Source organism: Schistocerca cancellata, chromosome 4, assembly GCF_023864275.1.
Source record: "Schistocerca cancellata isolate TAMUIC-IGC-003103 chromosome 4, iqSchCanc2.1, whole genome shotgun sequence".
NCBI lineage: Eukaryota > Metazoa > Arthropoda > Insecta > Orthoptera > Acrididae > Schistocerca > Schistocerca cancellata.
The window spans coordinates 348,624,482-348,648,968 of record NC_064629.1 but is presented as its reverse complement, the minus strand read 5'-3'; the positions used below and the strand labels follow the sequence as shown (position 1 = coordinate 348,648,968).

Genomic DNA, 24,487 nt, shown 5'->3' with positions numbered 1-24,487 from the left:
CACTTTCTTCAAACAACAAGGCCAGCAATCATAAGTGGGGACGTAAATGGTAGCTGGGAAACGGTCACGAGTGCGTGCACGACGGTGGTCGAGTTAGCGGAGCAGGAAATGAGGGGTGCTGAGGCAGCAGATGCAGGCCAGACGGTAGGTCAGTGGGAGCCGTCTGACGGGTCCGGCTCGACGTGACCCTGGCCTCGGCTGCGCGCAGCCACGCTCGCTACAGTCGCCCGTCACACGCCGCAGCGTCCTAGTCGACGGCCCACTCCTCAGCAGCTATCCAGGTCTCAGCTGTTTGGAAGTCTCTAAGGTTGCGCCGGTGTGCAGGAGGTGAGTTTGTGAAATACTATTTTGCTCTTATTTATGTATATGATTACTTTTCCTCAGTTGGGCAGTCTATGGATCTTCTTTATATCCTCTATCCATCCGTTGTGGTACCTATATCTCTAACGTCTATCAGTTATAGAATTTTGGAACACGTATTATGTTCGAGTATAATGACTTTTCTGGAGACTAGAAATCTACTCTGTAGGAATCAGAATGGGTTTCGAAAAAGACGTTCGTGTGAAACCCAGCTCGCGCTATTCGTCCACGAGACTCAGAGGGCCATAGACACAGGTTCCCAGGTAGATGCCGTGTTTCTTGACTTCCGCAAGGCGTTCGATACAGTTCCCACAGTCGTTTAATGAACAAAGTAAGAGCATATGGACTATCAGACCAATTGTGTGATTGGATTGAAGAGTTCCTAGTTGACAGAACGCAGCATGTCATTGTCAATGGAGAGAAGTCTTCCGAAGTAAGAGTGATTTCAGGTGTGCCGCAGGGGAGTGTCGTAGGACCGTTGCTATTCACATTATACATAAATGACCTTGTGGATGACATCGGAAGTTCACTGAGGCTTTTTGCGGACGATGCTGTGGTATATCGAGAGGTTGTAACAATGGAAAATTGTACTGAAATGCAGGAGGATCTGCAGCGAATTTACGCATGGTGCAGGGAATGGCAACTGAATCTCAATGTAGACAAGTGTAATGTGCTGCGAATGCATAGAAAGAAACATCCCTTATCATTTAGCTACAATATAGCAGGTCAGCAACTGGAAGCAGTTAATTCCATAAATTATCTGGGAGTACGCATTAGGAGTGATTTAAAATGGAATGATCATATAAAGTTGATCGTCGGTAAAGTAGATGCCAGACTGAGATTCATTGGAAGAATCCTAAGGAAATGCAATCCGAAAACAAAGGAAGTAGGTTGCAGTACGCTTGTTCAGCCACTGCTTGAATACTGCTCAGCAGTGTGGGATCCGTACCAGATAGGGTTGATAGAAGAGATAGAGAAGATCCAACGGAGAGCAGCGCGCTTCGTTACAGGATCATTTAGTAATCGCAAAAGCGTTACGGAGATGACAGATAAACTCCAGTGGAAGACTCTGCAGGAGAGACGCTCAGTAGCTCGGTACGGGCTTTTGTTGAAGTTTCGAGAACATACCTTCACCGAGGAGTCAAGCAGTATATTGCTCCCTCCTACGTATATCTCGCGAAGAGACCATGAGGATAAAATCAGAGAGATTAGAGCCCACACAGAGGCATACCGACAATCCTTCTTCCCACGAACAATACGAGACTGGAATAGAAGGGAGAACCGATAGAGGTACTCGAGGTACAGGTGGCTTGCGGAGTATGGATGTTGATGTAGATGTAGACGTGAAATATTCGAGTAATGGTCGAAGGATTTCGTCAGCTACCTCCATAGTGGGCAGATTAGACTTCGTGAGGATTCATCCAGTGAATCTCGGTCTGGCATCTGTCTTCCCTGCAATTGGTTTTATGTGATCGTTCCGCTATAAATCGCTTCGTAAGCATACTGCCAAGCATTTAATGGATGTGACTGTTTCCAATGCTTTTTTGGCCATCGTGTAATGATACAATCATGGGTCTTTCCGTTTATCCATGTGCAACACATTGTATTTGCTTATGCTGAGTGACAACTGCCAGTCTCTGCACCAAGCTCGATCCTCTGCAGGTCTTCCTGCATTTCGTTACATTTTTCTGCCCTTGCGACTCCTCTGTATGCAACAGCTCCATCTACGAGCACACACGAAGCTTGGTAGTCGTGACGAACAGCTTCCAGAAGTCAAGGAACACGGCAACAACCTGAGCGACGGTATCTCGTCTTCTGGGTCCAACGGGTGAATAGAGTGAGCTGGGCTTACACGGCCATTGTATGTGAAATTCATAATGATTCCTACAGAGGATAACTTGGCCTAGTATTGAAATTCTGTGAGCGCATTTTTGTTGAAGATTCGACCAATATACTGATTCCTCATTTGTATATCTCGCGAAATGACATTGAATTGGAGAGACTCGGACTCATACTGTGGCTTGCCAACAATCCACCGTCCTGTGCACCAACCCCGACTGGAACAGGAAACTGATGAAGTAACAGTGGTACACAAAGTATCCTCCGCTACACACCATAAGGTGATTTGCGGAATATAGAATGTAGAATAATAATGATTATCATAAACATATAGTGTAAGTACTTACCTCAATTTATTTATTTATTTTTATTTATCGTTTGGCATAGACACTTGATACGTATGGCGCATTTGACATTTAAATTACTCCAGACGAGGAGTTAAGAAACAAATACATCAAGTTTTATGTACATTAGTTATAAAATAGACGTGAAATATGCTGTAAAATGAACAGCACAATGTGTGACGAAACGGACTGTAGAATGCCTAGCAAAAATGGCCAATAAAAGGAGCAATAAATTGTACCTTAATATGAACAGTTGAATGGATATTAAAGTCAGCAATAAAAAGAATATTAAAATGAACAGTACGATAAGTAATGAAAATAACAATGAAAGGAACTGTAAGTCTTCACTAATGAAGCTGACTGGATTAAAAGACATAGGCGGCGGGCGTAGTCCTTATATATTAATGTCTAAGCTATCCAACCAAGAAACTGCAGCGTCCTTCTGTTCATATAGATCTGCTTTTGGTCCTGGGTACGCTCCCACTTACGGTATGGTCAACTGCCTGTCGCAGAGCACCTTAGTCACACTGAGGGCTTATGGATTGGCTCCATTTGTACAGAAAGTCGTGGCAGACCACTTATGATTTTCATGGCTTTCAAACACTTATGTTGATCTGTATCTCATTTCATAAATTTTAAAAATGTGGAAGGAAAGGAAGAGGTGTCGGCTATGCCCTGATAGTAGCAACCATTCCAGCACTCACCTTAGATAGTTTAGGAAACCGCAAAACAGTATGACTACATCAGATAAACTATTCTGGACTGTCTTTACAGGAACAACTTTGGTTATTCCCAATCAATGTTAGTGACTAGCTATTGTAATAACACAATCAAATACACCTCATATATGAACTATACTCTCAACTATTATGTTCATTTTAGTGAATGACATGCCTGTAACACAATTAACCGGACTGAGATATTCCTGCAAATTATGTAAGTTTGAGAGGTTAAACACCTTCCACTGTAGTGGAAGCCTGTTAAATACGTATGCCACTTAGTACACCGCCAACTTTTTTAAGCTATAGCTAAGGGTGTGCAAGTACCGCCAGTTGTTTTCAGCAATAGCTAAGGATGTGCTCACAACATAAAACTCGCTCCTCTACTTTGAGATAATTGGCTCAATGCATCTCTTCCGTTTAAAAGTTAAAGTTTTCAGCCACAAGTCTCGTAAACAAGAAGATGTACTACAATGTCCGTCTGTGAATCAACACCCAATGTTTTCTGGATGGCATGATTTTCAGATAAAGACGTTCTTCCTGTCTCATCTGAGTTTTCAGAAAATCTTATCCCGTATGACATCAACAAATGAAAGTGGCAAAGTGTGCCCAAAGGCTCTTGTCTAAGCACTAATGGACTAGTGGAACACAAATACGTTTTCGATTAAATTTTTGTCACAATTAGGCATTTCAATTGATATAACCTTGCTTTTGCTGTAAAATGCACTTGACCTTGCTGATGGTTCTTTTATTTTTTAGCTAACCCAGCAGCAATGTTAAATGCATTGTTTAGCAAAATCAAAGTTGTCTAGTTAAATGCCTAATTGTGACATACACTTCTTTACAAACATGTACTGTGTACAGCTAGCGCTTATACAGGAGCCAATGGGCACACGAAAGGAATAGGAAGCATAAAAACCACTGGTCATGCCTAACACAAGTAGGTGAAATATGCATCATTGCTAATACGAAGAAATATTGTTTGCAAAATACGGATAATATATATTCTTAAGTAGACGATAAACATGAAAGTATATTTGACAGCATATTTATCAATGAAATTATGCCTTCTTTATTGTCTAATAGCCTGCATTACGAAAGACAAATAAACTTTTCCTCTCACAAGGTTAGTTTTTGTGCAGTCTTCGATGGGGAAGTTGCCTTAACGTTGTTTCTTCTACAACCGTTATAGTGTACATCTATGTGTCTAAAGCTACTGCACGGCTCTGAAGTTCTCGCGCTGACTAAACAAAAGCACGAATGCCCTTTAGTGAATTTCAGTGCTGGAGACATAACAAATCTCATTTCGTAAATGTTGTAAGCATTCATACAATGTACATGTGGAAGTACCATTCCTGCGAAATTGTTCCACATAAGTGCCAAGTTCGATGATGCTGTGGTTTCGACGCTGGACTTGCATCCGGAAGCAGCGAGGCCCTAGTTATTGTACACTACTGGCCATTAAAATTGCTACACCAAGAAGAAATGCAGATGATAAAGGGGTATGCATTGGACAAGTATATTATACTAGAACTGACATGTGATTACATTTTCACGCAATTTGGGTGCATAGATCCTGAGAAATCAGTACCCAGAACAACCACCTCTGGCCGTAATAACGGCCTTGATACGCCTGGGCATTGAGTCAAACAGAGCTTGTATGGCGTGTACGGGTATAGCTGCCCATGCAGCTTCAACATGATACCACAGTTCACCAAGAGTAGAGACTGGCGTATTGTGACGAGCCAGTTGCTCGGCCACCATTGACCAGACGTTTTTAATTGGTGAGAGATCTGGAGAATGAGCTGGCCAGGGCAGCAGTCGAACATTTTCTGTATCCAGAAAGGCCCGTACAGGACCTGCAACACGCGATCGTGCATTATCCTGCTGAAATGTAGGGTTTCGTAGGGATCGAATGAAGGGTAGAGCCACGGGTCGTAACACATCTGAAATGTAACGTCCACTGTTCAAAGTGCCGTCAATGCGAACAAGAGGTGACCGAGACGTGTAACCAATGGCACCCCATACCATCACGCCGGGTGATACGCCAGTATGGCGATGACGAATACACGCTTCCAATGTGCGTTCACCGCGATATCGCCAAACACTGATGCGACCATCATGATGCTGTAAACAGAACCTGGATTCATCCGAAAAAATGACGTTTTACCATTCGTGCACCCAGGTTCGTCGTTGAGTACACCATCGCAGGCGCTCCTGTCTATGATGCAGCGTCAAGGGTAACCGCAGCCATGGTCTCCGAGCTGATAGTCCATGCTGGTGCAAACGTCGTCGATCTGTTCGTGCAGATGGTTGTTGTCTTGCAAACGTCCCCATCTGTTGACTCAGGGATCGAGACGTGGCTGCACGATCCGTTACAGCCATGCGGATAAGATGCCTGTCATCTCGACTGCTAGTGATAAGAGGCCGTTGGGATCCATCACGGCGTTCCGTATTACCCTCCTGAAGCCACCGATTCCGATCCTGCTAACAGTCATTGGATCTCGACCAACGCGAGCAGCAATGTCGCGATACAATAAACCGCAATCGCGATAGGCTACAATCCGACCTTTATCAAAGTCGGAAACGTGATGGTACGCATTTCTCCTCCTTACACGAGGCATCACAACAATGTTTCACAAGGCAACGCCGGTCAACTGCTGTTTGTGTATGAGAAATCGGTTGGAAACATTACTCGTGTCAGCACGCTGTAGGTGTCGCCACCGGCGCCAACCTTGTGTGAATGCTTTGAAAAGCTAATCATTTGCATATCACAGCATTGTCTTCCTGTCGGTTAAATTTCGCGTCTGTAGCACGTCGTCTTCGTGGTATAGAAATTTTAATGGCCAGTAGTGTAATTCAGGTTTTCCGTTGCTTCCTGACATAAGACACTGCTGATATTTTTCACTGTTCTTGTCAACCCACGATAGTGTTCTCTCTCCAGCAACTTCGATGTCGATCGAACATTAAACTCTAGAATTCATTTCTTCTGCAAATTTGGTTCGTGATCATTTTATTGGATTAGAGAGTACCAGGAACATGTGTCCTGGTCAAGTGAGTCATGGGAATGGTCTTTTACTGTCATATTCGACGGATCACATAAGATTATGACTCCTGGTTGTCAAGAAGGCATAATGCAAACGACGTTTTCTACAAGCAGATGGTGTATCTTGTTCTGGTCGCTTCCCATTTAAGGAACAATTGCTTAACTATAATTCAGTTTCTTAACTATAATTAAGTTCCTTTCTTTTACATCATTAATTTGTTCCTGGCTAGAAGCATCGCCGGTGAGTGGTTCAATTACACCTATCGAGTAGAGCATTTAGGTCAGTCGGGGCCCTTGGTGCAACAAAAACTAAAGGACCTCCACAAAGCGCATGGAAAATAAGAGGACATGTTAACCGTATTTTGAAATAAAAAAGTTACGTTATACTAATGTGCTATCTCCAATGTAGTCTAAACATGGTACCATAATTCCTTTTCCTTCTAAACGTATGTCGCACTGTCGAGCAGTACCCTCTTGTTTGCACTAATAGCTCCCACATTACCCGATCTTTAGTGTCTTGAACAAAGGACATGTTATTCTGTAGTGTATCGAACCAGCCTTTCATTAGTTAATATAAATTATGATAGCATTGTAATAATTACAGGGTTTGAATTATGTGCAACAAAGAACTATTCCTATGCACACTTTATCTCCATGCCGATATAATACAAAGTCAGATGAGGTTTCCAAAACTCGCCTAATCCTAAATCACTGTTTCCAAAACGATAATTATAAAATATTGTCTTATTGCAACTGTAACATTTGTCAAACAATACTTTTTGAAAAGAATGTTCACACAATGTTTTTGACGTTCGTAGTTTGCTGTATATTTTTTGGCGTTTTTGAAACTACAGTAACAGTCTAGCGGTAGCGAGCAGGTACTAGCAACATCTGTACGCAGTTTCTGTTCAGCGTTTAGTTTATTTATTTTCTAACGTTCTCCTGTGAATAACAGCCGTCTGTCTGTAATGAGAAATATTTATTAATTTTGCTTAGGTGCTCGCGTGTTTTTCGAGCGTTGGTGTCGCATGAGCTGACTTCGTAGCGTAATACTCTAGTTCTTGGCGTGAGCAGCAGCAGCAGCAGTAGCAGCAGTAATTAGTTTGCACAGAGAGCCTGGGTTAATCGTTTTATTGTATGTTTCTGCTTTGAATCTTTTTATTTTCAAGCTGCCAAAACGCGTCAGTACCGACTCAATTTGAATTAGCTGCAAAAAGTCAGCAGTCCTCCAGTTGTTGACACGTGATTGATAACCAGCACCAGCAGTCAAATTGTATCGTGCGATTACTTCGGTTAGGTGATTATCTTTCGTTGTACCGTTGAACGCAGGTAAAGATGGATAGGGACAGTTTCTGTTGTGTCTGGATTAAGGGGGAACTGGCCACTCCCTGGAAACAGCTGGAACCTGCGTTGACCACGGTGGACAGGGCTGGGGCTGCTCCCCTGGACTGCGGAGGCATTGAGGCACCCGAGACGAAACCCGTGGATCCTCTGATCCCCGCACAGCCACTTGGAATCACCGATTTCGCGGCGCCTTCCGATACTCCTGACTTGACTGGTTCATTCTCACCCAGCAGTGAATAGCAAAATGTTACGAGATCGCGAATCTCTGATGGAAAGCGAAAGTACTTACTGGCCGCACGGTTATCCCCTCACGTCTTAAAACAGATTTAAGGTCTGCCTATTGCTGATAGTAGATTTGAGCCAGCACAGGACGCCTTGTCTGTTGTGATTGCGGCCAGTCTTCTGGGAAGGTCTGCACAAGAGCATAAGTTGGGTGTGCCAGTCATCAAGACTTCCAAAGCTGGGAAAGTAAGGCAATTGAGCCCATCGGGAAAACACCTTCGTTATGTCTGCCTGGAGCTCTCATTAGAGACATAGAGGGGGCTTTTCCAGTAACTATTAAGTGCGCTGCTTGCAGCCATCTGCAAATCTTGGCTCATGTCGGCACGAATGGTGCCTGCCATCTGGATTCAGAGGCCATAATCGTTTTCTAAAGACGGCTGACTGAACTTGTGAAGATACCTACCTCCGAACGTGGGGTAGAAGCTAATCTTGCGTTTTCCAGCTTTGTTCCTAGAACTAATCGCGGTTCTCTGTTTTGGAGCTGGGTGGAGCGATTAATCCAGTGGCTTGAACGATTCTGTGACGATCTTGGATGAAGATGTCTGGACTTTCGCTGTCAGATAAAGAATTTAGGAGCCTCCCACCCCTTTAAAAAGTCTGGCTTGCACTACACACAGGAAGCGTTTAGTAGGGCAGCAAATAAAGTGTTAAGTGACGTTGGTGTTCTAGGATACGGAAACCTCAGTAATGGCTCGATAAAAATTACATATTAATTTCGGAGGGCGTAGAATATCAGCCCCATTAGTAACTGAAGGTAGCATTCGTCATTGCAGATCAGACAAAGAAATTGTTAATGTAGAAGTAGTTTAAAAAACAAAAACATCCTGTTTCATAAAACTATATCTTCTAAAAGAGTGAAGACAAAAACCAGAGGTGATTTTTACTTTATACAAAGAGCTACAAAGTTTATTTTTATTTTCAAAGAGCCACCTGATTTTACAAGGGTATTTTTTACGTGCATTCATTCACAGCAGTGTGATACTTTATACAATTAAGTTATCATTTACGTTTCACAAACATTTCAATGTGCACTCCACTGGACGCACAAGAAACATGCAGATGATAGTAAACTCGTCCCATACTTTTGCAGCCTTAACTGGAATTATTGCATCCAGAATTATCGCTACGCTGCACCACAGTTCATCCAAAGTTGTTGGAAGCAAAATCACACAGACAAAGTGTTTCTTAAACCCCAAAAAAAGTCACACAAGGTGAGACTAGGTGACTTTGGAAGCCAATGGTGCAATGCGAGATCCGTGCGCCCCTTTCGTTGTAGGATATGTAGAGCCATGCTATCAACAATAATGAAGTCGCACAGTTGTAACTGAACTGGCAAAGTTGTAACTGATCTGCATCATTTGTAATGGAAAACGCAAAACGCTCTTTGTTGCTGTGTTATCGCCAACTCGACGCAATTGGTGACCAACAAGAGAGCGAGCGAGGTAGCTGCGCTGGAGAGACCTCTACCGGCAATCAGGCGCGATACTAGAAGTCGGTCAAGGGGTGGAGGGGCGTTAACGGGGGGCGGGAGGGAGGGGGGGAGGGGTTTGGGGGAATGGAATACGGCTTAACAAAAGGAGAGTTGCGGTCCTCTACCGACAAATCGGTAAAATTTGGTGTTGCTTAAAGTAGCTTTTGTTTTGTTCAAGGTAAAAAAATGTGTATTAATAAATAATGAGACACCTATTTTAAGTTAAATGATATTTATTGGTTTAGGTAGTAAGCTATTTTCCGCTCTTATTCTTTTGTTAAAATGTGTTTGGAATACAATGCAACCTATATGCTTCATAATTATTAAAAATATCATTGAATCTGTTGGAATAATAAATTCGCTGATTTCTGAAGTAATTCTATCCAGTGTAATATGATACTCCACTGGGGGGGGGGGGGGGGGCTATAGCCCCCATAGCCTCCCCCCTTGCTACCGCCCCTGCCGGCAATCACCTGAACAACCAACTTATAACAGGCGATAACGTAAGCTTTTTGTTTTGATGCAAAACTTATCCCAAAGCTCACGTACAATATACAAAATTGTGAAACCGGAAGAACCTTTTTTAAACGTCGTAGTATTAGTTGATTGCAGAAGCGCCCGTGAAATAGTCTCAGAACTAGCATGACATTTAAACGTAATAAAGCTCACATAAGACTAGAAATAGAAAGTTAGGCGATACCAGAAAAGAATCCTAATGGAAGTTTAAATTGTGATAGGGATGCATATTGCAAAGGTGACAGTCGGTGATGGAGGCGTTTTCGTAGCCGTTAATATTGCAATTTAGTGCAGATTTCGAATGCAAAATAATTAGGTTTAGATAAGTGTTAAAGGTGAATGAAACTTGATAATCGCGTATTTTTATAGCCCCCCAACCTCTGCGTCATGAGCCACAGTGGCGGACGTCTCAGGGAAAACTTGGAGAAGGGCGCGACCTTCCTGCTAATGTTATTCTATTAAGGGAAGATTTCATCCTACCAGCTACAGACTGAGGACTCTAAAGTATTAGGGTGGTTTATAGGGACAGACATTTGTGTGATATGCGTTATCCGAAAATTACCTTGAGTAGTTAAACAAGGTACTAACTCGTGAGGGTTAAGTCGTATGGTTCAAATGGTTCAAATGGCTCTGAGCACTATGCGACTTAACTTCTGAGTTCATCAGTCGCCTAGAACTTAGAACTAATTAAACCTAACTAACCTAAGGACATCACACACATCCATGCCTGAGGCAGGATTCGAACCTGCGACCGTAGCGGTCCCTCGGTTCCAGACTGTAGCGCCTAGAACCGCACGGCCACTCCGGCCGGCTGGTTACGTCGTAGATCTCCTTGTTATAATCAGGCCAGAATTTTTCGATTCAAGTGTCGCCGAACAAGGGATCTGTGATTATGAGACTGTCATAGCATTAATGAACAACAGTTGTCAATATAGACGTAGGAAGATATTTCTGATTAGTAAGCGAGATAAGAAACATACCGGGTGATCAAAAAGTCAGTATAAATTTGAAAACTGAATAAATCACGGAATAATGTAGATAAAGAGGTACAAATTGACACACATGCTTGGAACGACATGGGGTTTTATTAGAACCAAAAAAATACAAAAGTTCAAAAAAATGTCCGACAGATGGCGCTTCTTCTGATCAGAATAGCAATAATTTTCATAACAACGTAAGACAAGGCAAAGATGATGTTCTTTACAGGAAACGCTCACTGTGTCCACCATCATTCCTCAACAATAGCTGTAGTCGAGGAATAATGTTGTGAACAGCTCTGTAAAGCATGTCCGGAGTTATGGTGAGGCATTGGCGTCGGATGTTGTCTTTCAGCATCCCTAGAGATGTCGGTCGATCGCGATACACTTGCGACTTCAGGTAACCCCAAAGCCAATAATCGCACGGACTGAGGTCTGGGGACCTGGGAGGCCAAGCATGACGAAAGTGGTGGCTGAGCACACGATCATCACCAAACGACGCGCGCAAGAGATCTTTCAGCAATATGGGGTGGAGCGCCATCCTGCATAAACATCGTACGTTCCAGCAGGTGTTTATCAGCCAGGCTGGGGATGATTCGATTCTGTAACATATCGGCGTCACGGTTGCAGTTACAAAACCAGAATCACGCTTTTCATCGAAGAAAAAAGGCCCGATAACGGTAGATGTGGTAAATCCAATCCATACCGTGATTTTCTCGATGTGCAATGGAGTTTCCACGACAGTTCTAGGATTTTCGGTAACCCAAATTTGGCATTTGTGGGCGTTGGCAGACCCTCGGAGCGCGAAATGAGCTTCGTCGGTCCACAACACGTTACTCAACCAATCGTCATCTTCCGCCCTCTTTTGAAACGCCCACACCGCAAATGCCCTCTGTTGTGGGTTGGCAGGAGAGCCAACACTGTATTACTAGAGGAAGCCGAAAGGCACGCGTTTTAGCTCACGCAGGCGGGCGTGAGGTCTGGAACAGGACAAGGAAATTAGACTTTAGAAAAAAGGACGTAGCTGGTGGAATACTTAACTTTAATCCATTAATGATGAGCGTCGCTCTTGACGGTACATGATTACAGTATCTTTAGTAACTGGTAATGGCGCCTTGCTAGGTCGTAGCAAATGACGTAGGTGAAGGCTATGCTAACTATCGTCTCGGCAAATGAGAGCGTATTTTGTCAGTGAACCATCGCTAGCAAAGTCGGTTGTACAACTGGGGCGAGTGCTAGGAAGTCTCTCTAGACCTGGCGGCGCTCGGTCTACAATCACTGATAGTAGCGACACGCGGGTCCGACGTATACTAACGGACTGCGGCCGATTTAAAGGCTACCACCTAGCAAGTGTGGTGTCTGGCTGTGAGACCACACCCTCCGCTTCACTAAATCGCCGGGCAACAGCTCATGATGCCGATGGATTTTGTACGGATAGCATCGGAGGGTACGCCTCAGTGCCAACCAAACAGTAGTGTATGGAATGCCGGTGCGACGGGCGACTGCACGACCGCTGACTTCCCCTTGCATAGACGAACCCGCTACAGTCTCCATTTCTCCCTGAACTGTCTCAGCAGCATTACGCCTTGTGCTCGGTCGGCCACTACGGGGTCTATCGTCTAAACAACCCGTGGCTTCGAACTTCGAAATCATTCTCGCCACAGCTGCATTTGTCAACGGACCTTTACCCGTTCGAATCCCTTTCCTATGGCGATAGGATCGTAACGCTGAACTAGCACATTCCCCATTCTAATAATACAGCTTCACTAAAAGCGGCATTTCAGGTAACGTCTACATGCTACGACTGCTGGCGCATCTGATTCTCCCTCTCATTACAGCTCCTTTTATACACGATTGTCATGCGCAGTCACTGACGTTTTGCTGTCCAGCTCCATCTGTCGGACATATTGTGAACTTTGTTTTTTTTTTTTTTTTGGTTCTAATAAAACCCCATGTCATTCCAAGCATGCGTGTCAATTTTCACCTCTCTATCTACAGTATTCCGTGGTTTATTAAGTTTTCAAATTTTTACCGACCTTTTGATCACCTGGGGAATTACCTCAACAGTCGACATCAAACATTTTTCTCTGGGATTGAAACTATGGCCTACAAACGGATAGAAGTCAAGGTCTGTCTATTGCACAGTGTGCCATAGACAGGTATGTGCCGAGCTAAGTATTGGTCGGGAAGATTCCATGTGGTTGAACAGCCGTGTTAGAAAATTACTTCGTAAGCAAAGAGATATTCACTACATACTGAACAGTAGCCAAAACGTCGCTGACAAAAAAACTGAAGTATGTAAAACGAGAGCAAGCACAGCCACGCGTGAAGCGTTCAACAGATTTGAAAATAAATCGGCTTCTACTGAATTGACGAGAAATGCTAAGAAGTTTTCATTTTACATTAAGTCGGTAAATGGATCAAAACTAGCTAAAAAGTTGCTCAGTGACCATACTGGAAACGAAATGGAGGATGACAGAGAAAAGATCGAAATACTGAACTCCGTTTTCGAAAATGGTTTCACTGACGAAGATGGTACTGAGTTTCCTCCTTGCAGTCGTAACACGAACACCAAAAAGACAGATTTTGACATGCATACCTATACGGTTCTCCATAGAGTATGCGAACGAAATTATTGCTCTTCTAGTGGTTGTCTGTCGTAGGTCTCTGGAGTAACAAAGCATTCCAAGTGATTAGAAAAACGCGCAGGTCATTTCCGCTATAGAGAAGGACAGTCGAACAAATGCATTCAACTATAATCCTATATCACTTACGTCAATTTATTGATGAATTTTGAAACAAATTTAATACTCACACATTTTATCTTTCTGAAGACCGGAAACGTGCTCAAAAGGAATAAACATGGATTCTCTAAGCAACTTCTTCTGAAGCCTAGATTCCTCTGTTTGTCCACGAAATAGGAAGGCAGCAGATACCGGCATCCAAGTTGACGCCGTGTTTATTGACTTCCGGAAGGCATTGTATATAGTTCCGTACTGTGCCTAATGAACAAAATAAGAACGTACGAAAATCAAACCAGCTTCGCGATTAGATTGAAAAGTTCCTAGCAACTACAACACAGTATGTTTGTCTTAATGGAGAGAAATTTTCAGACATACAAGTGGCTTCGGGCGTACCCCACAGGAGTGTTATAAAACCATCACTCTTCACAGTACACAGGGTAATCAGCTACGTTTTCACCTCAGATATTTTCGGGATAGTTTAAATTGTCGTAAATTATAATTCTGTTTTCATCAAGGTGAAATGTAGGACAGTTCTCCTACAGGACGTTTTTTCATATAGATCTGTAGTAACTTCTGCATTCGTAGCTATAAACGAAACCAATTCAACAGCATTTCACTCATCAAAATCCGATTACTAGTTTCGGACTGATTACATTATTTAGAACTTAGGATTTATCTGGTTTCAACATGAAACTCATTGTTGTCTCATGCAGAAGTACGTAACTGCGTATCCAAAATAAGAAAAAATGTCATATCCTATAAGGAGGAAACATAGTGTTGGACCTCCGCAATGCTGCTAATAAATTGCATGATAGACTTGTATCTTTCGTTCTGTCTGTGTCGTTCACATATGTCGATTGCTGATTATTTTGAAAATTGAGTAGCTTCATAAACCTTTCTCATCTGAAAAAGCGAAGTTGATAGCGACATCTCTGTAATTAATATAGCTGTGAAAAAAGACTACACGTCATTTAGTGACAACTTTTACACAACTCATTTATGTGAAAACCGAATTACGTTATGTTAAACAGTTCCGAAAATAACTGAAGTGAGCGTCAGAGCTGAATCAGCTTGAATATAAATGAACTAATGAAACTAGTGAATAACACCAGAAGCTCCATGAGGCTGTTGGCGAATGATGCTACGAGAAACAGTCACATCTACTGAACAGCGGGAGTGTGTGTACGGAGCGACTTAAAGTGGAAAGACCACATAAAATTAATAGTGCGAAAGACATGACAGACTGAGATCCATTGGAAAAAATCATCAGGAAGTGTAGTCAACGTGCGAAAAAGGTAGCTTATAATACCTTCGTTGGACCCGTGTGTGAGTATTACTCCTCAGCCTGGGACCTTACCAGGTGGTACTGACAGAGAATCTCCTGTGAGCAGCAGCGGGTTTCGTCACGAGTTAGTTTAGTTAGCCCAGATGTGCCACGAAGATGTTCATCTAACTGCAGTGGTAGACGCTACAAGAGACGCATTGTACTTCGCTGTAGGATTTACTGTGAAAATTCTGACAGCATATGGTTCTAGAAGGGTCAAACTATACATCAGTTCCTGCTACATACATCTCGCGTAAGCTCCATGAAAGTAATATTAGAGAGATTCGAGCTTGTACTCAACGTTACCGAACAGTTGAAACTTGCTGACAGATTAAAACTGTATACCGAACCGAAACTCGAACTCGGGACCTTTCCCTTTCGCGGCCAAATGTATTTCTGTGAAGTTTGAAAGGTAGGAGATGATTCACTGGAGGAAGTATTGGCACACATTGTATCTAACCTTACCCCAGGCAGTAACAGTTTGCGTCATCCAGGATCAATTGTTTATGTTATTTGCAGTGAGTGCCAAAATGAAACAATAGCGTTTCCCAGTACTTTACTATACTAAAACTCCTTTCAAAGTGAAATAATTTATATTCAGCATATATACTGGCTTTATAAAGAATCTTTGTGTATATTTAGGTAAGGACAAATATTCATTTTAATTTGATATCTTAAATGGATGTTTTATTGTAATTAAATTTAAAGGGAGTCAAGAGATGGAGCGTGTGCATTCAGATGATACCTAGACAAGCCATCTAGTTGCCACGCTTCAATATTGTGACTAAAAAATTTAGAAAGAATGTCTCTGCGAGATATAGTCATTTTTAAAACTTTAATGCTTAATGAAGCTGCTTGGAACACCAGGAGTCGTCCTTGTTCTGTGCTGGTGTTTGTTGAGAGTGAAGTTAGTGCAATGTCTTAGCATCATAGGTAACAGTAAAATGTAATATGGTAAACCACTGATAATATAGAAGTTTATCAGTCACGGAATGAGGTAGAAAATGTCATTGGAACGTCCCAAAGTGTAATGTCACACGTGTAATTTCACGATTGTGGGCTATTTTTCGAACAACGTGAAGTATCTGAACGTCAACGAGGCCACTGACAACCAGCTGCAGCCGGAGACAGTCTTTACTTCTTGCTCACAGCTCTTTGCATGCAGCAGCACACTCCAATAAAACTGCTGAAAGCCCTGCAAACAGCAATTTGTCTCAGAATACCAATCTAAACAATTTATAATTCCCTTATTAAGGTGACCTCTATGTTCTTTAAGCTCATTGTTTCACAGGAAGCAGCATTAGCAGACATGCTTGTCATTCAAAAATATTTTATAATGCCTGGATGGTGCAAAATAATATTTGCACCAGACCGTTTATTATAAGGATCTAGTTAATAAAAAAAGTAAACGAACATGTACACACACATACGCATACACACAGGAGAGGGGAGGGAGAGAGAGAGGAGAAAACCTGACCTGAAGCTACAGAATAAAAGAAACAGTAGTGGTCTCTTTGATGCGTGATCACACGACTGTTCACACGCTGCGTTTATATGGAAAGGCTGAATAACTGATTATTCATAATCTCTGTCACAATGGTCGAGAAGATTACTAAAGACAAATTTCATATTTTTTTGAACCTGACTCTAAGTAAAATAAGAATTCATGTTTCACTTCTTGTTTCGGTTGTTAATGTGAGCAACATCGTGGAAAAATGAAACTGGACACCTCAGTCAACAGTTTCAATAAATTGAGAATAATTATGTTTCGTGAATGCTGAATATCCAGGTGCACGAGTAAAATATGTGGAGCGTAAGGGAGTCTTGCCTCGAATCCCGCCTAACGCCCAGCAGCGTTTTGCTGTGTGTGATGGGGCGTTATCACGGAGCAATGTGACTTTGTGTTGCCTTTTTCCATATTCGGGTCGTTTTTCACGTAATGCTCGATTTAAATCCATCATTTGCCGTTGGTAGCGATCAGTGTTAACGGTTTCACCGGGTTTTAGCAGCTCATAATAGGTGACACCCTTCTCATCCCACCAAACACAGACCATTGTCTTCTTTCCAAAGCGATTTGGTCTTGCAGTGGATATCGATGGTTTGCCTGGATTCACCCATGATTTACGACGCTTAGGATTCTCAAAATATATCCATTTTTCATCACCTGTCACTATTCGATGGAGAAACGACTTTCTTTTGTATCTGGCGAGTAGCATTTAAGAAGTGGTCTTTCGATTTACTTACTATCTTTCATTCAGTTCATGCGGAACCCATTTTCCTACTTACTGCACCTTTCCCATAGCTTTCAACCGAAGAGAAACGGCTTCCTGCGTCACATTCAATTGTTCCGCGAGTTCCTGTTGAGTTTCAGTATCAACTTCATCCAATAAGGCCTGCAATTTGTTGTCTTCGAACTTTTTCAGCAATTTTGAATTTTTTGAACTACTCGAAACTACACTCTGTTTTTCCAGGAGCATGTTCGCCGAAAACTTCGATACGATTCTGCAGCAGTTTTCTTCAAATGATAATAGAAAACCAATGCTGTCCGCAAATTGTAGTTTGTACGTTTACACGTTTGAAATGGATACCGTTGTATGGAACTTGGGTTACTGTGTGTTAAAATTCTTCGTCAGCCGTTACAGGAAGCAAATGGCGCTGCAGACGCTGTCTCACGGGCCCTTCCTCAAACTGAGGGGTAAGGCAAGGAAAAATAGTAGCGTGAGATTCTTGATTACAAGACTTTGTGTCCTGTGTCCTGGGTTAAATCTCAAACCTATCCGCACTGCGTACAGTATGAAATTCATGAACACGACATTACACACTACCATGTATTCATCGTAGTCACTTAAACGCTTACACATGGTACATAACACTCCGCAAGGATGGAATAATGTGCACAGAGTAAGAAAAAAACTTTCTAGCTAGTTGCACGAACAGCTCCTCGGGTCTCCCAGCCAACTAAAATACACATATTTACTTAACATTAAATGCAACTCTGGCACCGAAGCTCATCTGTCTGCGAATCGTGTTAAATGCGTCATCTGTGCTTCCATTGCATGTCTGATTAAGAGCAGGGAACCAGCCAAATGATGATTATAAGTAAGTGCCTGGAAACCACACACGGACACCTAAGCGAGCTATTGTTGATTCAAATGACAGTGTGGCTGTAATTTTCGGCATGAACCTCTGATCTTTGTGAAGAATGGTATTGTTATAGAAGGATAGTGTTAGAGTGATCCTAACGATTATATAAGTTAGTGGGAGGAATCAGAAATCAGGCTACCCTTTAATGATTTAACTTATCGCTGGGCCTTCCATTACGAGCTGCATTCAAGTTCTAAGGCCTCCGATTTTTTTTCTCCGGACTGGAAAGAGATAGAAACATGCGCATTGCTTTAAAATGAGGCCGCGTTCATTGTCAATACGTCCCAGAGATGGCAGCACCGTACAGCAGATGGAATTTTACCGCCAGCGGCGAAAATGAGAACTGTTTTAAATACTTAAAATGGCGACGTTTTCCTTACTTGAACAGCGTGCAATCATTCGTTTTCTGAATTCGCGTGGTGTGAAACCAACTGAAATTCATCGACAGTTGAAGGAGACATGTGGTGATGGAGTTATGGATGTGTCGAAAGTGCGTTCGTGGGTGCGACAGTTTAATGAAGGCAGAACATTGTGTGACAACAAACCGAAACAACCTTGGGCTCGCACAAGCCGGTCTGACGACATGATCGAGAAAGTGGAGAGAATTGTTTTGGGGGATCGCCGAATGACTGTTGAACAGATCGCCTCCAGAGTTGGCATTTCTGTGGGTTCTGTGCACACAATCCTGCATGACGACCTGAAAATGCGAAAAGTGTCATCCGGGTGGGTGCCATGAATGCTGACGGACGACCACATGGCTGCCCGTGTGCCATGTTGCCAAGCAATGTTGACGCGCAACGACAGGATGAATGGGACAGGAAGGGCTGCGCGTGTGCTGTTTCACCAAGACAACGCACCCGCACATCGAGCTAACGTTACGCAACAGTTTCTTCGTGATAACTTTGAAGTGATTCCTGATGCTCCCTACTCACCTGACCTGGCTCCTAGTGACTTTTGGCTTTTTCCAACAATGAAAGACACTCTCCGTGGCCGCACATTCACCAGCCGTGCTGCTATTGCCTCAGCGATTTTCCAGTGGTCAAAACAGACTCCTAAAGAAGCCTTCGCCGCTGCCATGGAATCATGGCGTCAACGTTGTGAAAAATGTGTACGTCTGCAGGGCGATTACGTCGAGAAGTAACGCCAGTTTCATCGATTTCGGGTGAGTAGTTAATTAGAAAAAAAATCGGAGGCCTTAGAACTTGAATGCACCTCGTATATACAGACGTGGTACAGCTTCCGTAATAGCGTGTTGGTTAATCTTTGGAACTTTATATGGCAGCGATTGTGCGCGATATTCGACAGTTTCTTCGTTGGTTTCCATAGGTATGTGGCACCAGATGTCTGCACAAAGATCACGCAAATCACATAAATTACGAGCCGGTGGTTTGCTTATGCAGAGCTGGCACCCTATAGCGTACCAGATGTGTTCAATCGGGTCCAGATCAGGCGAATCTGGTGGTCAAGACCCCAAAGTGTGTTCACTATCATGCTCCACAAATCACTGTAAATTGATTCTGGCCTTGTGGCACGGACACTTATCCTGCTGTAAGAGGCCATCGAAAAGACACAAATGGTCCGCAATAATGTACACATAGTTAACAGCCGTCATTGTGCATTTTATTAATACCACAGGTCCCACGAAAGCCCTACTGAATGTCCCCTATCCAATCTCAATGACACCGTGCCCACTGCTGTCGTAACTGAAGACGTCTTTGGGTTAATATGGGAACGCATAAGGCTCGTCTACTGCAGAGCCTCATGTTCAACAATGTGAGTTGAACAGTGTGCTCCGAGGCACTTGTGCCTGCTTCACCATTGTACGAGTAGTTTGCTGTCAGATTTGCCACAGATCACTGCCTTTCCTGCTTTATAGTGTGGTCATGCCTCCGAACTTCACGTTCTATTTTGAGGTGTGGACGTCCAACGCCTTGTCATGCACTCGTTGTTTCACTATGCATCAAGCACTTTCCGTATTTACTCACGACGGTAGCACACGAACAGCCGGCCGGCTTCATCTATTCATATGTGTTCGTTCCCATACGCCTGACGATAGAATACAATGCTTGTGCAGGCACAAGTATTTTGGAGCATTAGGACCACAATGTTGAGTCCATACTGTTGAACATGAGACTCTGCAACAGACAACTCCTACGCGCTTTCGTGTAACCCAACGCCGCTGCACATTGCAGTGGGAACGCGATCATCAAGACTGGACTATAGATCAATGGAAACGTACCGCCTGTTCGGGTACTTTGTTGATTGAGAGGGGGGGGGGGTGGATCAAACAGCGAGGACATCAATACCTCAATGCAAGGTGGCAGAAACTAAGAGAAGAACACCACCAACAGCACAGTCCAGTAGATGGGAAAGGAAAAAGGCAAATGAAGTGGCAGAAAACACATCGGGGCGGCAGGCAGATAAAGAACAGGAGGGGGGAGGGGCGAGAGCAGGGGGTCACGCCAGAGACGCTATGCAAGACTGGGCGACCGCCGTTGGCCCATCCCGATCCCCACACCATGCTGTACCATACCATGATCGTGACACAGTGAGGACAACACCATGGGAAGAAATCGAGTGAGGTGGCGCAGTGCTTAGCACACTGGACTCGCATTCAAGAGTTCAAACCTGTGTCTGGCCATCCATCCACATTTAGGTTTTCTGCGATATCCCTAAATCGCTCCACGCAAATGCCAAGATGGTTCCTTTGAAAGGGTATAGCCGATTTTCTTCCCCATCCTTGACACAGTCCGCGTTTGTGCTCCCTCTCTAATGATCTCGATGTCGATGGCACGTTCAACCCAATCTTCCTTCCTTCTTTTCTTACCATGAAAACAAAACACAAGAAAATGGGAAAAAAGGCACAAAAGACCAGAAACAACGACGGGAAAAGGATGGGGAAACGTGAGCGATGTGGAGAAAAGGCCGAAGGCCTCTCTACCGACGCAAACGCTAAATGAGGAACTCCAGTTCCAGAAGGAAATTCATGTACTTGAATCTGGGAGGATAAACCTCTTTCACGAAGAAAAAAAAGGACAGACATAACCACTTGGTCGTCTGCTAACAACCAAGGCAAGGAGAGCGGGAGAGTGCAAAGGGCCAAAAAGTGGGGGCTGTCCAATAATATGAATCGTTTGGGCGAGGAGTGCAACTACAAAAGGGAGGGGGGGGCTCATTACAGAGTACAAAGCCATGGATTCACCTGGTATGGCCAATGCAAAAATGGCGGAGAATGGAGGATTCTCGTCTGAAGAGGTGGAGAGAATAACGCCAAGTGTTAGGAGTCCCCTTAACAGTACAAAGTTTGTTAGACAAGGCTGGCTCACAAAAGAGAGGAAAGAAATTTGGTGTGAAGCCATAAATCCATCCCCGGAAGGGTCATGGAGAATGGGGAGTAGGTGGTTACCTTCCCCAGCCAGACGATCAGCAAGCTCATAGCCCAGGATGGCTGGGAAATGAAAGGAAATCAACCAAAGAAGCAGCATAGTCAAGTTTGGCGAGAAGGTTTTGGATGCCAGAGACCATGGAGTGTCGGGAAAAACATCAGGCAACAGCCTGAAGGCCATTCATCAAGTTCGTATGTAACAAAACTCGGGTAATGGAGGACCATTTAATATGGCAGAGGGCACAATAAGTGGCCATCAGTTCTGTGGTAAATCTCCCATACATGGCACTCAAAAGATTGTGTTCCGTACCAGCAGAAGTCGTGACTGGGGGATTTACAGATATTGTTGTTAAAGAAAAAAAACTATCAGAGCGATGGAGGCTTTCACACCCCAGAAGACATCCATATGCATACAGTTTCAAGGAACTAACAAAGGAGAGTATTCAGGAGAGAATGTAGGGAACAGGACAAAGAGATAAGATGGAAATCACGATGGAGAGAAGTGAGACAGAGCCGAACCGGGAACTCCGAGGGCATGAAGTAGGCGGGCGATGTCCCGTAGCTGCGAAAAGAGTAGGTTAGAATAGGAGGTGTGGGGCGGCGGGTAAATTAAATAATAATCTTCGCCATTTATAAGAGCCTGAGAACTATTTTTGTGGTCAGCCAGAATGCGATGGAGAACATACTGACCATAATTTCCCGTCTGCAAGTCCACATTACTCATTGTATTCACTGAAAGAAAATGTTCCTACTTGCTGTTTACTCAGCAGGATCAAGAAACTATCACTATAAATAAAAGTTTAGAGTTTTAACTGATTGATATATTCAGTAAAAAAAAAAAATGGCTCTGAGCACTATGGGACTCAACATCTTAGGTCATAAGTCCCCTAGAACTTAGAACTACTTAAACCTAACTAACCTAAGGACATCACACACACCCATGCCCGAGGCAGGATTCGAACCTGCGACCGTAGCAGTCCCGCGGTTCCGGACTGCAGCGCCAGAGCCGCTAGACCACCGCGGCCGGCTATTCAGTAAAAGTTCACACACACAAAAGATATTAATATTCCCAATAATAATAATGTCCCTATCGGGAACAACACTATTAACAGATCAGAGGTGACCTCTATGGGAAGTTCCAAGTGAAAATGGTCTATCACCCTGATTTTTGATCATTAAAGTTAGTTGCTCACCTTAAAAGTGGAAAATAACCTCGCCACTTACCACATGGTATTGTCAACATTACGGGTAGTACACATTCAGTTAGTTCCATAAAAGCTAAGCGATTCAGACGGTGTACAGTTCTCGCGAATCCACTTCGTACTTTTAGCGAAAACGCGTTTGGTAGCTTCCCGTACGTGACATCATCCGAGACACAGTGTACACAGGCGTTTTACTGACGCGAACAGGTTGATATCTGATAAAGGTAATGCCACGGTTATTCTCTCACGTGAGGATTATATCGCCAAAATAGATGTTTTGCTGGAGGAATCAGCCTATCGTAAATTCAAAAATGATTCCAGGAATTGTATAAAACGGAAGACTCTCTCACTTGTAAAGAAGAGCTCCTTACCTAGTGATGTCATCAAGAAACTTCATCCTGGTGCGGTGGTTCCTCCGAGATTGTATGGTTTACCCAAGATTCATAAGAGTGGTATTCCTCTGCGTCCCATTGTCAGCAAATTGGGTGCCCCTACCTATAATTTGGCCAAATATTTAGCTTCAGTCCTCAGGCCATATGTGGGAAAATGTGAACATCACATATCAAATTCGTCCGACTTTATTCGACGATTAAAATCGTTGTACTGTGGTCCTTCTGACTTGCTCGTCAGTTTTGATGTAATTTCTCTTTTTACTCGGGTTTCTCTTGAAGAGTCCCTGTTACTAATAGGTGAGAAATTAGATAAAGAATCCACCAAGTTATGTCGTCATGTGTTGACTTCAACTATTTTCTTTTTAATGATGAATATTTTGAGCAAACTGACGGAGTGGCTATGGGGAGTCCACTCTCCCCCATAGTTCCCAACCTTTTTATGGAAGACTTTGAGGACATGGCACTCAAAACTTCGTTTCTTAAACCAAAGTGTTTTTTTGAGAGACGTTGATGACATTTTTATGGTTTGGCCACATGGAATTGATGCTTTGAATCGCTATTTAGACCATTTTAATTGTCTACATCCGAGTATTAAATTTACTATAGAAATTGAAAGTGATGGTAAACCATTTCTTAATGTTTCAATTCAAAGAAAGTACGATGGGACTTGCGCGGTTCCAGACTGAAGCGCCTAGAACCGCTCCGCCACACGGACCGGCACACTCACCTAGCAATACTGTGAATACTATAAAAAAGTAAAAGAAATTGCAGCACTTTACTTCATTTTGTACTGAGTAAACACTTCACATTAGACTTAGGTATCAAAAGCCATATGATACCTGCTAATATCGTGTCGGACCCAGTTTTCCTGGCGTCGTGCGGCAACTCGATGGACTCGACAAGTCGTTCGAAGTTCCCTGAAGCAATATGGATCCTTACTGCCGCTATATGCGTCCATAATTGCGAAAGTGTTGTTTCTGTAGGATATTGTGCACGAACTGACTTCTCGATTATGTCCCATAAATGTTCGATGGCATTCGTATCGAGCGATCTGGGTGGCCAAATCAATCGCTCGAATTGTCCAGAATGTTATTCATACCAGCCATGAACAACTCTGGCCCGATGACATGACATCGTTGTTTCGGAACATGAAGTCCATGAATGGCTGCAGATAATCTCCAGCTAGCCGAACATAACCATTTCCAGTCAGCGATCGGTTCTGTTGGACCAGAGGACCCAGTCCATTCTATGTAAACACAGACCACGCCATTATATAGCCATCATTAGCCGGCACAGTGCCTTTTTAACAACTTGGGTCCATGACTTCGTGGGATCTGCCCTACATTACACGTCAGCTCTTAATAACTGAAATCGGAACTCATCCGACCAGGCCGCAGT

At 43.3% G+C, this 24,487-nt stretch overlaps 1 protein-coding gene across 3 annotated transcripts in view; it reads left to right on the top strand.

The window, feature by feature from the left end:
• Positions 1-228: 228 nt before the first annotated feature.
• LOC126183585 (uncharacterized) overlaps positions 229-24,487 on the top strand; it is a 231,062-nt gene continuing 206,803 nt past the window's right edge. For 2 of the 3 annotated variants that reach the window (XM_049925681.1, XM_049925683.1), the window contains exon 1: positions 229-327. The gene's annotated coding sequence lies outside the window, so the exon portion shown is untranslated. The remainder of the gene's footprint in view (positions 328-24,487) is intronic. The other variant, XM_049925682.1, reaches the window with a different exon arrangement.